Source organism: Ceratotherium simum, chromosome 2, assembly GCF_057802395.1.
Source record: "Ceratotherium simum simum isolate JZ-2026a chromosome 2, ASM5780239v1, whole genome shotgun sequence".
NCBI classification, from domain to species: Eukaryota; Metazoa; Chordata; class Mammalia; order Perissodactyla; family Rhinocerotidae; genus Ceratotherium; species Ceratotherium simum.
Window position 1 is genome coordinate 9,831,612 of NC_141901.1, and position 14,303 is coordinate 9,845,914.

The 14,303-nt window shown below is 40.9% G+C and overlaps 1 protein-coding gene across 2 annotated transcripts in view; it reads right to left on the reverse strand.

Annotated features, from left to right (window-relative positions):
* The window catches only part of ANKRD45 (ankyrin repeat domain 45), a 49,829-nt gene extending 37,279 nt beyond the window's left edge, over positions 1–12,550 (reverse strand). Inside the window, exon 1 of one of the 2 annotated variants that reach the window (XM_087438004.1) lies at positions 12,477–12,550. The gene's annotated coding sequence lies outside the window, so the exon portion shown is untranslated. Of the gene's footprint in view, positions 1–6,475; positions 6,768–12,476 lie in introns of those variants that run through there. The other variant, XM_087438010.1, reaches the window with a different exon arrangement.
* Between the last annotated feature and the right edge of the window lie 1,753 nt (positions 12,551–14,303).

A 14,303-nucleotide genomic window follows, 5' to 3' on the forward strand; every position in this document is an offset into this window, starting at 1 on the left:
TTGTTTATTGCAGTAACATTGGTTTATAACATTGTATAAATTTCAGATGTACATCATTATACTTCTATTTTTGCATAGATTACATCATGTACACCACCCAAATACTAATTACAACCCATCACCACAAACATGTGCCCTTTCGCCCTCCTCCCTCCCCCCACCTTCCCCTCTGGTAACCACCAATCCAATCTCTGTCTCTCTGTGTTTGTTTATTGTTGTTGTTATCTACTACTTAATGAAGGAAATCATATGGTATTTGACCTTCTCCCTCTGACTTATTTCACTTTGCATAATACCCTCAATGTCCATCCATGTTGTCACACATGGCTGGATTTCATCGTTTGCTATGGCTGAGTAGTATTCCACTGTGTATATATACCACATCTTCTTTATCCATTCGTCCCTTGATGGGCACTTAGGTTGCTTCCAAGTCTTGACTATTGTGAATAACGCTGCAATGAACACAGGGGTGGTGTATCTTTACGCATTGGTGTTTTCAAGTTCTTTGGATAAATACCCAGCAGTGGAATAGCTGGATCATATGGTAGTGCTATCCTTGATTTTTTGAGGAATCTCCATACTGTTTTCCATAGTGGCTGCACCAGTTTGCATTCCCACCAGCAGTGTATGAGAGTTCCCTTCTCTCCACATCCTCTCCAACCCATGTTGTTTCCTGTCTTGTTAATTATAGCCATTCTGACGGGCGTGAGGTGATATCTCATTGTAGTTTTGATTTGCATTTCCCTGATAGTTAATGATTTTGAACATCTTTTCATGTGCCTGTTGGCCATCTGTATATCTTCTTTGGAGAAATGTCTGTTCAGGTCTTTTGCCCAATTTTTAATTGGGTTGTTAGTTTTTTTGTTGTTGAGATGCATCAGTACTTTGTATATTTTGGAGATAAAGCCCTTATCAGATGTATGGTTTGCAAATATCTTCTCCCAATTGTTAGGTTGTCTTTTCGTTTTGTTGATGGTTTCCTTTGCTGTGCAGAAGCTTTTCAGTTTGATGTAGTCCCATTTGTTTATTTTTTCTATTGTTTTTCTTGCCCAGTCACACATGGTGCTTGAAAATATGTTGCTAAGACCGATGTCAAAGAGCGTACTGCCTATGTTTTCTTCTAGGAGGTTCATAATTTCAGGTCTTACATTCAAGTATTTAATCCATTTGGAGTTAATTTTTGTGTATGGTGTAAGGTAAGGGTCTACTTTCATTTTTTTGCATATGGCTGTCCAGTTTTCCCAACACCATTCGTTGAAGAGACTTTCTTTTCTCCATTGTATGTTCTTGGTTCCTTTGTCAAAGATGAGCTGTCCATAGATGTGTGGGTTTATTTCTGGGCTTTCGATTCTATTCCATTGATCTGTGGGTCTGTTTTTGTGCCAGTACCATGCTGTTTTGGTTACTATAGCTTTGTAGTATATTTTGAAATCAGGGAGTGTGATACCTCCAGCTTTGTTCTTTTTTCTCAGGATTCCTTTAGCTATTCGGGGTCTTTTGTTGTTCCATATAAATTTTAGGATTCTTTCCTCTATTTCTGTGAAAAATGTATTGGAACTTTGATAGGGATTGCATTGTATCTGTAGATTGCTTTAGGAAGTATGGACATCTTAACTATGTTAATTCTTCCAATCCAAGAGCACAGAATATCTTTCCATTTCTTTGTGTCTTCTTCAATTTCTTTCAGAAATGTTTTATAGTTTTCGGTGTACAGATCTTTCACCTCTTTGGTTAAGTTTATTCCTAGGTATTTTATTCTTTTTGTTGCAATTGTAAATGGGATGGTATTCTTAATTTCTCTTTCTGCTACTTCGTTGTTAGTGTATAGAAATGCAACTGATTTTTGTATGTTGATTTTGTATCCTGAAACTTTACCATATTCGTTTATTACTTCTAAAAGTTTTTTGGTGGATTCTTTAGGGTTTTCTATATATAAAATCATGCCATCTGCAAATAGTGACAGTTTCACTTCTTCCTTTCCAATTTGGATCCCTTTTATTTCTTTCTCTTGCCTGATTGCTCTGGCTAGGACTTCCAGTACTATGTTAAATAGGAGTGATGACAGTGGGCATCCTTGTCTGGTTCCTGTTCTTAGAGGGATAGCTTTCAGTTTTTCACCATTGAGGATGACATTAGCTGTGGGTTTGTCACATATGGTCTTTATTATGTTGAGGTACTTTCCTTCTATACCCATTTTATTCAGAGTTTTTATCATAAATGGATGCTGTATCTTGTCAAATGCTTTCTCTGCATCTATTGAGATGATCATGTGATTTTTATTCTTCATTTTATTAATGTGGTGTATTACATTGATTGATTATGAATGTTAAACCATCCCTGCATACCTGGAATAAATCCCACTTGATCATGGTGTATAATCTTTTTAACATATTGTTGTATGCGATTTGCTAGTATTTTGTTGAGGATTTTTGCATCCATGTTCATCAGTGATATCGGCCTGTAATTTTCTTTTTTTGTGTTGTCCTTGTCTGGTTTTGGTATCAGGGTAATGTCGGCTTCTTAGAATGAGTTAGGGAGCTTCCCCTGCTCCTCAATTTTTTGGAAGAGTTTGAGAAGGATAGGTATTAAGTCTTCTTTGAATGTTTGGTAGAATTCACCAGGGAAGCCGTCTGGTCCTGGACTTTTATTTTTGGGGAGGTTTTTGATTCCTGTTTCGATCTCCTCACTGGTGATTGGTCTATTCAAATTCTCTACTTCCTCTTGATCCAGTTTTGGAAGGTTATATGATTCTAAGAATTTATCCATTTCTTCCAGATTGTTGAATTGGTTGGCATATAGATTTCATAGTATTCTCTTATAATCTTTTGTATTTCTGAGGTGTCTGTTGTAATTTCTCCTCTTTCATTTCTGATTTTACTTATTTGTGCCTTCTCTCTTTTTTTCTTGGTGAGTCTAGCTAAAGGTGTGTCAATTTTGTTGATCTTTTCAAAGAAGCAGCTCTTGGTTTTATTAATTTTTTCTATTGTTTTTTTGGTCTCTATTTCATTTATTTCTGCTCTGATTTTTATTATTTCCCTTCTTCTACTGATTTGGGGCTTTGTTTGTTCTTCTTTTTCCAGTTCCTTTAGGTGCATTGTTAGATTGTTTATTTGAGATTTTTCTTGTTTGTTGAGATAGGCCTGTATTGCTATAAACTTCCCTCTTAGAACCGCTTTTGCTGTATCCCATAAATTCTGGCATGTCCTATTTTCATTTTCATTTGTCTCCAGGTATTTTTTGATTTCTTCTTTGATTTCTTCGTTGACCCAGTCGTTGTTCAGTAGCATTTTGTTTAATCTCCACGTATTTGTTGCTTTTCTGATTTTCTTCCTATAGTTGATTTCTAGTTTCATACCGTTGTGGTCAGAAAAGATGCTTGGTATTATTTCAATCTTCTTAAATTTATGGTAACTTGTTTTGTGGCCTAATATGTGATCAATCCTGGAGAATGTTCCATGCGCATTTGAAAAGAACGTGTATTCTTCGGTTTTTGGATGGAATGCTCTGTATATATCTACTAGGTCCATCTGTTCTAGTGTATCATTTAAGGCCAATGTTTCCTTATTGATCTTCTGTTTGGATGATCTATCCGTTGGTGTAAGTGGAGTGTTAAAGTCCCCTACTATTATTGTGTTACTGTCTGTTTCTGTTTTTATGTCTGTTAATAATTGCTTTATATATTTAGGTGCACTGACATTGGGTGCGTAGATATTTACAAGTGTTATATCCTCTTGTTGGATTGTTCCCTTCATCATTATGTAATGCCCTTCTTTGTCTCTTTTTACAGTTTTTGTTTCAAAGTCTATTTTGTCTGATATGAGTACTGCTACCCCAGCATTCTTTTCATTGCCATTTGCATGAAGCATCTTTTTCCATCCCTTCTCTTTCAGTTTGTGAGCGTCTTTAGGTCTGAAGTGTGTCTCTTGTATGCAACATATATATGGGTCTTGTTTTTTTATCCAATGAGCCACCCTATGCCTTTTAATTGGAGCATTTAGTCCACTGACGTTTAAAGTAGCTATTGATAAGTATGTACTGACTGCCATTTTTTAACTTTTTTTTTCTCAGTGTTTTAGTAGTCCTTCTCTGTTCCTTCCTTCTTCTATACAGAATTGAGGGTCTCTTTAGTTTGACCTCTGTCTGAAAGCTCTACTCTTTAACTCCCCTCCTCCCTCCTTTTATGTTTTTGATATCATATCTAACCTCTTTTTTGTGCATTTGTATCCATTAACCTCTTACCATGGAAATAGATAATTTTTCTATTTGTGTTCCTCTCTTTTCCCCTTAAATCAGTCCCTTTACCATTTCTTGTAGCACTGGTTTCTTGGTGACAAACTCCTTTAATTTTTGCTTGTCTGGGAAATTTTTCATCTCTCCTTCCATTTTGAATGATAACCTTGCTGGGTAGAGTATTCTTGGCTGTAAGTTTTTCCCTTTTAGCACTTTAAATATATCATGCCATTCTCTTCTAGCCTGTAAGGTTTCTGCTGAGAAGTCAGCTGATAGCCTTATGGGGTTTCCTTTGTATGTAACTTGACTTTCTCTTTCGGCTTTTAGGATTCTCTCTTTATCTTTAATTCTGGACATTTTGATTATGATGTGCCTTGGTGTGGGCCTCTTTGGGTTTATCTTGTTTGGGGCTCTCTGTGCTTCCTGTACCTGGATGTCTGTTTCCTTCCTTAGGTTAGGGAAGTTTTCATCTATTATTTTTTGAAATAGATTCTCTGCCCCTTTGTCTCGCTCGTCTCCTTCCGGGACACCTATAACATGGATGTTAGTGTGCTTGATGTTGTCCCAGAGGTCCCTTAGACTGTTCTCACTCTTTTTAATTCTTTTCTCTCTTACCTGTTCAGCTTGGGTAATTTCTTCTAGTCTTTTGTCCAGCTCACAGATCTGTTCTTCTGTATCCTCTACTCTGCTTTTGAGTCCCTCTAATGAATTTTTCATTTCCAGTATTGTATTCTTCATTTCTGATTGGTTCTTTTTTATATCTTCCATTTCTTTGTTGACATTCTCACTGAGTTCATCTATTCTTCTCCCCACATCAGTGAGCATCCTTAACATTCTTTGATTGAACTCTCTGTCAGGTAGGTTGCTCATTTCTGTTTCACTTAGTTCCTTTTCTGGGGTTTTGTCCTGTTCCCTTACTTGGAATGTATTCCTTTGCCTCCTCATTTTGCCTCTTTCCCTGTGCTTGTGACTACGTATTAGGTAGGTCAGCTACGTCTCCTGCTCTTGGATAGGTGACCTTATGTAAGTGATGGCTTAGGAGGCCTGCCGTGTGCTTCCCTCAGTTCTCAATGTTCCAGGGGTGACCCCTATGTGGGCTACGTGTGTCCTTCTATTGTGGCCTGTTTGCTCTCCCTGTAGGCGCCCAGGGAGGCCGAGTTATGCTCCTGGCCAGCTGTTGTAATGCTCAGCTGCTTGTAGTTGTTGTGGGCCCTTCAGTCTCTTTATCAGGTGTGGGGAGCCCCAGCACAGTTGGCTGCAAGTTCTAATATCACATTTGTGTTGCAGTATTTCTTTTAAGTGAGTAGGCCCCCAGCGTGGCAGGTTGTTAGGCTCAGGGCCTTACAATTGCTGTAAGCCTCTAGCCTTTAAGTCTCTTGTCAGCTCTCTGAGGATTACAGCTGGGTGGGGCTGGCCTCAGGCACGGGAGCACCCAATTGTTTCAGGCTTTGGAAGGTGGAGCAAACCCCCTATGTGGGTCCTTGAGAAGCACAAGTCTTATGCAGCTGACAAGCCCTGCGGCCCACAGGTCCACACACACAGTCAACACAGTCCTGCCCCATGTGCGCGCCCCAACCTCCCGAAGCGGACCCAGTCTCTCCAAGGCATGAGCCCCACACACTCCACCACTGCCCCACACTCTCCACCTGCTCCTTGTGCAAGCCCTGCCCCACTGAAGTCGGCTCAATTGCCAGGATGCAGAGAATCCAGTCACCAATCTATGCAGGCCCACAAGTTGCCTGAGGGCTTGTTGTTGGGTGGGGCCAGTCTCTAGGGTGGGCTGCCCACTCTTGGCTGAGCTGGATTAAATTGGTGCTCTAGCGGGTGGGGCAGACCCTGGGCTAGCAGGCCCCAGGGAGAACTCCAATGGCGTCTGTGTCAGCACGCCCACACCAGGCCACAACAATGGCCGCCGCCAATGTCCCAGTCCCTGGAGAGGTCTCACCTCTCACCAAGATGCACACAGGGCCTATTAAGCCAGTCTCTTTTCACCAAAGCACTGTGCACCTTTCTTTCTGGTGATTTTAGGTTGCTTTCTGAAACGGGTGAGTTTGCGCGTGGCCCCTTTAAGAGCCGGTTTTAATTTCTTTGTCAACCAGCTTTTCTGGGGGTGCTCCCCAATGTTTTAGTAGCAGGCAAAGTCAGATATTATGCCACTCGTCTCGATTGTGCTGGGTCCACAAAATGCCCACAGTGGTGGCGCTCCCCAGCTCAGGGCCCTGCACCTCCAGGGAGGGCTGCATACCTTTGGGCTGCTCCCGGGCAGCCGTGAGGCGCTGCGGCTTGTGAAGGCGGCGTTTTTCCTCTCCAGAAGGCAGTTTCTGCCTCTTCTACCTCAGTTAGGATTGTCCGTTGTTGCAGAAGTTCCTCTTATCCAGTTTTCAGTTCTGTCTCAGGGTTAATTTTTCCACGAGTAGTTGTAAATTGGCTGCGTCCGCGGGAGGAGGTGAGTTCATAGTCTGCCTATGACGCCATCTTGACTTCTCCTCTTAAAGAATTCTTTTAATGGAAGATAAAGCTGACTTCCCACTACAAAAGCCACAGAGGCAAGAGCCTCCTTCTTTCCATCTCAGCACAAGCTTGGCGGCAAGCATGCAAGTTAGGCTCAGCCCATCAGCTGCTCAATCCCAAGATCTTGACTATTTTTTTGTTGTTATTAATCATTGCATCATTTTTTTATTGACATATAACATTGTATTAGTTTAAAGTATACAACATAATGATTTGATATCTGTATATACTGCAAAATTCTTACCACAATAAGTTAGGTTAACATCCATCACCTCACATAGTTACAAAAATATTTTTTTCTTGTGATGACAACTTTTAAGATCTAATCTCTTAGCGACTTCAAATCTACAACACAGTACTGTATTCAGTTCAATACAGTATTCTTAACTATAGTGATCATGCTGTACAGCATATCCCCAGAATGTACTTATCTTATAAGTGGAAGTTTGTACCTTTTGACCACCTTCACCCATTTCGCCTGTCCCCCAACCCTTGCCTTGGCAACCACCAATCTCTCCTCTGTATCTATGAGTTCGGTTTTTTTCACTTCCACGCATAAGTGACCAGGATCTTGACTCTTGAACAAGGGACACAAGGACATGAGGCTAGTTGAAGGTCATTCGTCAGAAGTGCCAGCAGCAGTGTACTGATCAAACTTCCTGCTATGAGAACAGGCTGTGGGGTTTGTGGTCTGACTCTCCAGAGCTCCCTTGGTTCCTGCTCATCTCCAGCCTCCCAATGATCAGGTGGCCCCATACAGTACTCAGACACAGCTGTCTGCCCCAAAATCTAATCTCTCCGTCATTAGGAAGAGAATCTCATTCCCTTCTCTCTTTTTTTTTTTTTTTAAAGATTTTATTTATTTATTTATTTTTCCCCCCAAAGCCCCAGCAGATTGTTGTATGTCATAGCTGCACATCCTTCTAGTTGCTGTATGTGGGACGGGGCCTCAGCATGGCCGGAGAAGCGGTGCGTCCGTGTGCGCCTGGGATCCGAACCCAGGCCGCCAGCAGCGGAGCACGCGCACTTAACCGCTGAGCCACGGGGCCGGCCCCCATTCACTTCTCTTTTAACCACACTTTTTTTAAACCAACGTTTGTATTGGAATAAAACCATTTCCCAGTCTCTCTTGCAACATAGTGTGCCCATACGTCCAAGTAGTAGGCAATAAAATGTAAGTAGATATGTAGTATAGTAAAGTATAATTTCTTCTCATTGGATTACAAGCATGACGGCTGGAGCTTGCACAGCTAATTTAGACCACGAGGTGGATGTCCTGTCCAAATATATATATATATTATTTTATATATTATATATATTGTATTATATATTTCTATTATAATATATGGAATATATTAGTTTATGATACCATATTTTAATTCTATATGTAAATATATATAACTTCTATTAATAGAGTGACCAAATAATTTATTGTTCAGTAGTAATGCACACTTTTGTCTTGGATACATTGCATATATGGATATATTTGCATATATATAACAAAGCAAAATACCATTTATCCTTATTACATATAATATACTGATGTTTTTATTCCCATTCTATTTTTTAAGGCTGGGTGCCACCCACTAAGTTGATTTCATGACCCATTAATGGGTTGCAACCACAATATGAAAGAACATTCATTAATCTTGAATAACCACTATGCAGACTATACCAGGAAATCAACAAGAGAGGCTCTAACAGAAGTTAGACAGCATATGTTTATGGTTAATAGCTTGGGTGACAAATGTCCCAACATACCCAGGACAGTTCCAGTTACATCTGTGCCCCTGGTCTAATTTTTAATAGCATCCTCTTTCACTCTCAAAAGTGTCCATTACAAAATGAATTATTTTGTCACCCTATTAATATTGTTGTAATATTCTGGAACATTCCTGCTAAAAATACACATATTGAAACCTTGGAGAATAGAGGCAGGATGTGTTGGGAATGCCTTCCCTCATTGGCCTAGCAGGGGCCCAGACATGAGACCTTGAAGATACTGAGAAAATCCTATCTGTATTTCATACATATTCTTGCTACGAGGCCTAAAATAGCTTTTTTTCCCTCCATTCCTACTAACCAAATCCTCTTTAGGCCAAACTATAAACCTACCTTCTTCCTAAAACTTGCCTTGACTCCACTCTAGAATGCACCTGAGCCTCTCCCTCCCTGGAACTTCACAGGCGATTATATATAGTCTGTACCATACAACTTGCCAAATATGGCATTATATTATTTTCTATTTGTTTCAAGTATGTAAGACATCTAGTCAATTAGATTGTAAACTGGATGGGGGCAAGCCTTATGTCTCTCTCGTGTCACTTTCAGACTTACTACAATTCTTGACATGTCACATGTGTTCAATAACTTTTAACACTAGGCTTGCAATTCCCACTGCTTTTCTTAACAGCCAAGACCAACAGGTTTTGAAGTCAGAAAGACTTGAGTTCGCAATCCAACCCTGCAACTTATTAGCTGCATAATACTGGGCAATTTACCTAATCTCTTGTAGGAATAACACTAGAACCTAGATTATACGATTGTTCTGAGAATTAAAATCGATTAGAGGATGCATGTGCCAAGCACATGGTGAGCACTCAGTAAGCAGAACCTACCATCATCATTACATCATCCATCTTCCAGCAAAAGTATCCATGAAGCAAAAGATGGTAATGCTATTTCTTTTTTTTTAATACACAGTTTTCCTATGTAGAGTCTAAGCAAATGATTTTCTACTCTACTACCACCAAACACTTGATTATAGACAGATTATTCTGCATCTAGAGATCAGTCTAATCCAGGTTAATTCACAGATTTGGAGAAAAACTGGATCAAATCTGGAAATACGATTCAGACCAAAATACTCAAAGCTACCCTTGATACACCTTTGAATGGAGCTTAATTTCCATATCAGCCCAGAACTAGCATGATGAGGGCAGCAGTTCTCAAATTCTCTGATCTCAGGGCTCTTTACACTCTTAAAAATTGAGAATCTCCCAAATTTTGTTTATGTGGGTTATATCTACCAATATTTACCATATTGGAAATTAAAACTGAGAAATCTTTAAAGTATTTATTAATTCATCTTAAAACAATTACATGGTAACATAAAAAACATAGCTTATGAAAAATAACTATTTTACAAAGAAAAAATTCATAAGAAGGGTGGAGTTACATTTTTGCAAATCTCTTTAATGTCTGGCTTAATAGAAGACAGATGGATTCTCATATTTGCTTCTGCATTCACTGTGATGACGTGTGAGGCTGTGATACTGCATGTCATGTAGCCTCTGGAAAACCACTGTAACGTGACAGAAGGAGAGTGCAAAGGCAAATAACATCTAGGAATTAACATGAAGACATTGGACAGGCAGACTCCCTGAAAATGTCTAGGAATCCCCAGGGACTCCTCAGACCACCTCTGAGAACCTCTGGACTAGGGCTAACCCTCAAGCCACTCCAGTCTACAGTCAAACCCTCAAGACTGTTCCAGGCCAAATCTAGACTGAATTGGGATCAGCCTTTCTGAAATAAAAGGACAAAATAAGTCTCCCAGGGCATTCATCCTTAGGCCTGACTTTTAAAAGACATTATGCAATTAGGAAAATAAAAGTAAACTCTCCTGTCATGTGTTTGGTGATCTATTGTTGATTGTGTCCTTCATCATATTCTGTCTTTTGAAGACAGAGCAAAGGAATTCTATTTTCTATGGGTTTTTTCTTCTTATAAATAGAAGCTTTAGAATATTTTAAAGTACATTTACTGTGAGTACTAATAGGATGATCATAATAACATGTTTTCCTTTCTTCTTTTTATCAATATTCTACATGTTGAAAAAATTTAACTCAACTTTCTAATATTTTTGTTTTAGAAAATAGTTCTTTTCCATGAGAAATATGTAATTTATGTTTAACATACAATAGGTTTATTTTTTATTGTTAAAAGAATTAATAAACACTTTTTTAATTCTCAGTTTTAATTTCTAATTCTTACCATATTTATAATGGTTACTGTATGGATAGATATAACCCACATAAAGGAAAGCTCTTTGGGATCAATAATTTTTAAGAGTGGAATGGAGTCCTAAGACCAAAAAATTTGAGGACCGCTGCTTTAGGACATATATGAGACCCAGAAGTAGCAGAAGGTCTGGCTGAGGGGGCTTGCACCCCACGCCTGGCTGCTACAGCAAGGTGAGGAAGCTCTGTAGGGAGGGAGAACTGGGAGCAAACCACCCCAGCCAGGGCAGAAAGGAAGTCACAGCAAGAGCTCAGTGCAACTGCATGAGCCAGGGAGGGCTACTGAGTTCTGACCAAACCAGGAGAGACCTGTTCACAAGGCACATGAGCTCACACATGGCAGAGGGACCCCAGACACTTCCCTATAGATCTCGTGAGCCATCCACATGTATCCACACACCAGAACACCGTCTCAAGGAAAGAATCATGGGATAAGTTATCTGAGAACCTAAACATTTTTGTATAAGAGAAATCAAACATCAGCCAAAGAAGCCAATTACAGATTGAGCCAAACTTTAAAACCAATTGAACATTTCAATTATTTTTTTCCTAATAATCAAGGAGTGAGTGCTCATGAAACTAGATCAGTGACAGACAAAAACAAATTACATTTTCTTTGCCCATAAAAGTTATAATATGAATCAAAGTTGCAACCCCACTACACATAACCAAAAGTTCATATAGAACGTGGGCATGGAGAGGGGAGAGGAAAGGAAGAATGGCATAGCGGACTGTGAGTCAGAAGGCCCATGCTTTAAGTCCTGATTTGGGTGTGTATTTATTATGCGACTTTTCTGAAGTCACTCTCCTCATCTGTGAAATGAGAAGAGCACCAGCTCTGCCTTACTGAATTAGTGTGAGAAAACAAGTCCATGAACTTTTCCTTTTAACTATGACGTGTGAACTCTTTTGAGGCTGCTAAGGCACTAAAAATAGAAAATCACACAGATATGGTCCCTACCCCACTGGCCTTTAGAGTCTAGTGGGGAAGACACAAGTAAATCAGCAATGACAGAGTGAGATATGGGATACAATGGAGATAAGCAAAGGGTGCTTTGAGAGTCAAGAGGATGGACATCTGAATTAGACTCGGGGTGGGGAGCTTCCGGAAAGGCTTCCCAGAAGAGGTGACACTTCAGTATTGAAGAGTAGGCGTCTCAAAAGGAGAAAAGGGCAATCCAGGTAATGAGAGTAGCATAAATAAAGAGCAAGGAGGCAGGCACGGCAGCGTGAAGTTGTGGTAGAGGAATAAATCTTAACGGCCTTTTAAGCGAATTGAATTTTTTCTTCAAAAAATGTAGTCCCTTGAGGATTCTAAGTCCTAGCTCAAGGAGACGGTCCCCAAGGGCAGCCCTGGGTCCCTAGGCTTAAACAAAGGGAAGGCCTGAGGAAGAGGATACAGGGTGAAGCGGCCCGGCCGCGGGACCCAGGAGGTCCGGCGGAGGGGGCACTGGTACTCTGGGCACCAGAGTTCGTCGTCTTTCGGTCGAAGCCCCGAGGGACCTTCGGGGAGCCCCCGAGGTTGTCCGCCGGGCGCCCGCCACGCAAAGCTCAGGGCAAAGGCAAAGCCAGAGGACGCCGCGGCGCAAGCCCATTGCCCTCCCGCCCCTGCCGAGCAGCCTGCCCGGGAGATGCCTACCGCCCCACCCCGCCGCCCCTTAGCCCTACCCGGAGCGCCCACCCCGCCCCCGACCCGGGGACCCCGGGACTCACCGCTCCCCAGGTCCCCGGCTCCCGCGGTTACCATGGCGACGGCGCACCCGCGCGCGGTAGCGCCGCCCCAAGCGCCGCGGTTCCGGCTGCGCGCGAAGGTCAAGGTTGCAAGGTGCGGGAAGCGGGAGGGGACAGACAGGGAGGGATCCGCCAAAATGATTAACATCGCTGTGTTCGAACGGTGGCGTGCGGGTTTTTTCTTTATTTTGTAAGTTTTGTGCAATATGGTCTATATTTATTTTACACTTTGAAAAATAAAATTTAAAAATAAGGTATGTAGATTGGTTGCCTGCCCATCTTACTGTTATCTTTGGGCCTTAAACGAAATGCATTAAATGCATTCTAAAACTATAAAATATTATAATTATGACGGACAGCTTGCTTAATTTTCTAGTCTACTGGGGATCTTTCTCCTATGGTTTAGGGTCATTGTCACCAACAAGTAGCGTTTCCTGAGACTTCACAAGTGCCAACTATGGCAGGCGTGGAGGGAGCTTGGAAACCATCTCTCTCATGATTCGGGAATTTTTAAGACCCAAAATAGACTTTTAAAAAGGGAGCAGCGGGTGGAGCTGGGACAGGGACATCGAAAGAAACCGGCAGAGAAGGGCTGAGCTTACCCAGGAATTATGTAAAGGTTCACATCCATCACAGAGCGAAGACCGGAAAGTTTTTGTACTGAAGACAAGTGTGAAGGCAAACGTTCGTTTCTTTCCTATTTCTACAAGGAAATCGTTAAGGGGGAGGTAATATTTTAGAGGAGCTCTGAACATTTGAGCGAAGGCTGAATAGCCTAGTTTTACAATAAATATTTGGCCTACAGCCCAAGCAAAATATCACTATCATAGATCTGAACATCTGGAATACAAGAATAAATTTGAAAATTTTTTAAACTGTAATCATTAAAATTTTGTTATTCAAATAAGTTGTGGTAGTCAAAATTTTAGAGTTTGACATTATAGACAGGAACAATAGTCTAGAAGCTTTGTCAGCTGCTAGCTTGATCCTGCAATCACCATACACACATTTGCTCTACTGAACACTCATTTCCTACTGAAGTTGGTGGAAGAACAAGACATTTTAGATATTTCACGTTTAATATGGTCTGTTTTTTATAGTCTTTGGTTCTGGGGTTTTTTTAAACATCTGGATGGAAGATGGCTTATTCATGATTGTGCTTGATTCTGTTTTTAATTAATCTTCATTGGATGTGAAGAATTCCCAAACACAACTGTTTCTTGAAAGTCTTAAATGGAATTAAATAACTAAAAGTTAGAGTTCCTAAAGATTATTTTTAGTTTTCTGAATGCTAGAAAGGGTGGGAAGACACTAAACAGGTCTGAGAAACCTGAAAGCAAAGGGGCTCTGTTCTCTGCTTAACTCCGTTGTCAGAAACAACTGCATGATTCGTTTAGGTAGACTAGGTGAGAAACAGCTTTATGAAGGAGATTCCTGGCCCAAGTGTGGCCCAGATGCAGCAGATAGACTCCCATGATCCCCTCTAACTCTCATCCCCCCGCCCCCCCACCCCCAGCTTGGCATGAGAGTATTGAAAAGAGCCATTGGATCTGAAGGGGCCAAATGGATGTGACAAGTGACATCTCAGCAACAACCTGTGAGTACTAATGATGGAGGTCCAGATAAGACAGTCCTGGTGTACAGATGACTTAAGGAGCAGATGAGATAAGCACTATGCAAGCCCCCGGAAGTTAGGTCAGCTCCGGAAAATTATAGTCGGGGGAGAGGTTTCCAAATTGATCGAAATTAATTTTTGCCACTCCAGGAGAATGGGGCTTCCGAATAGAAATTAAATTATTTTCATTATTA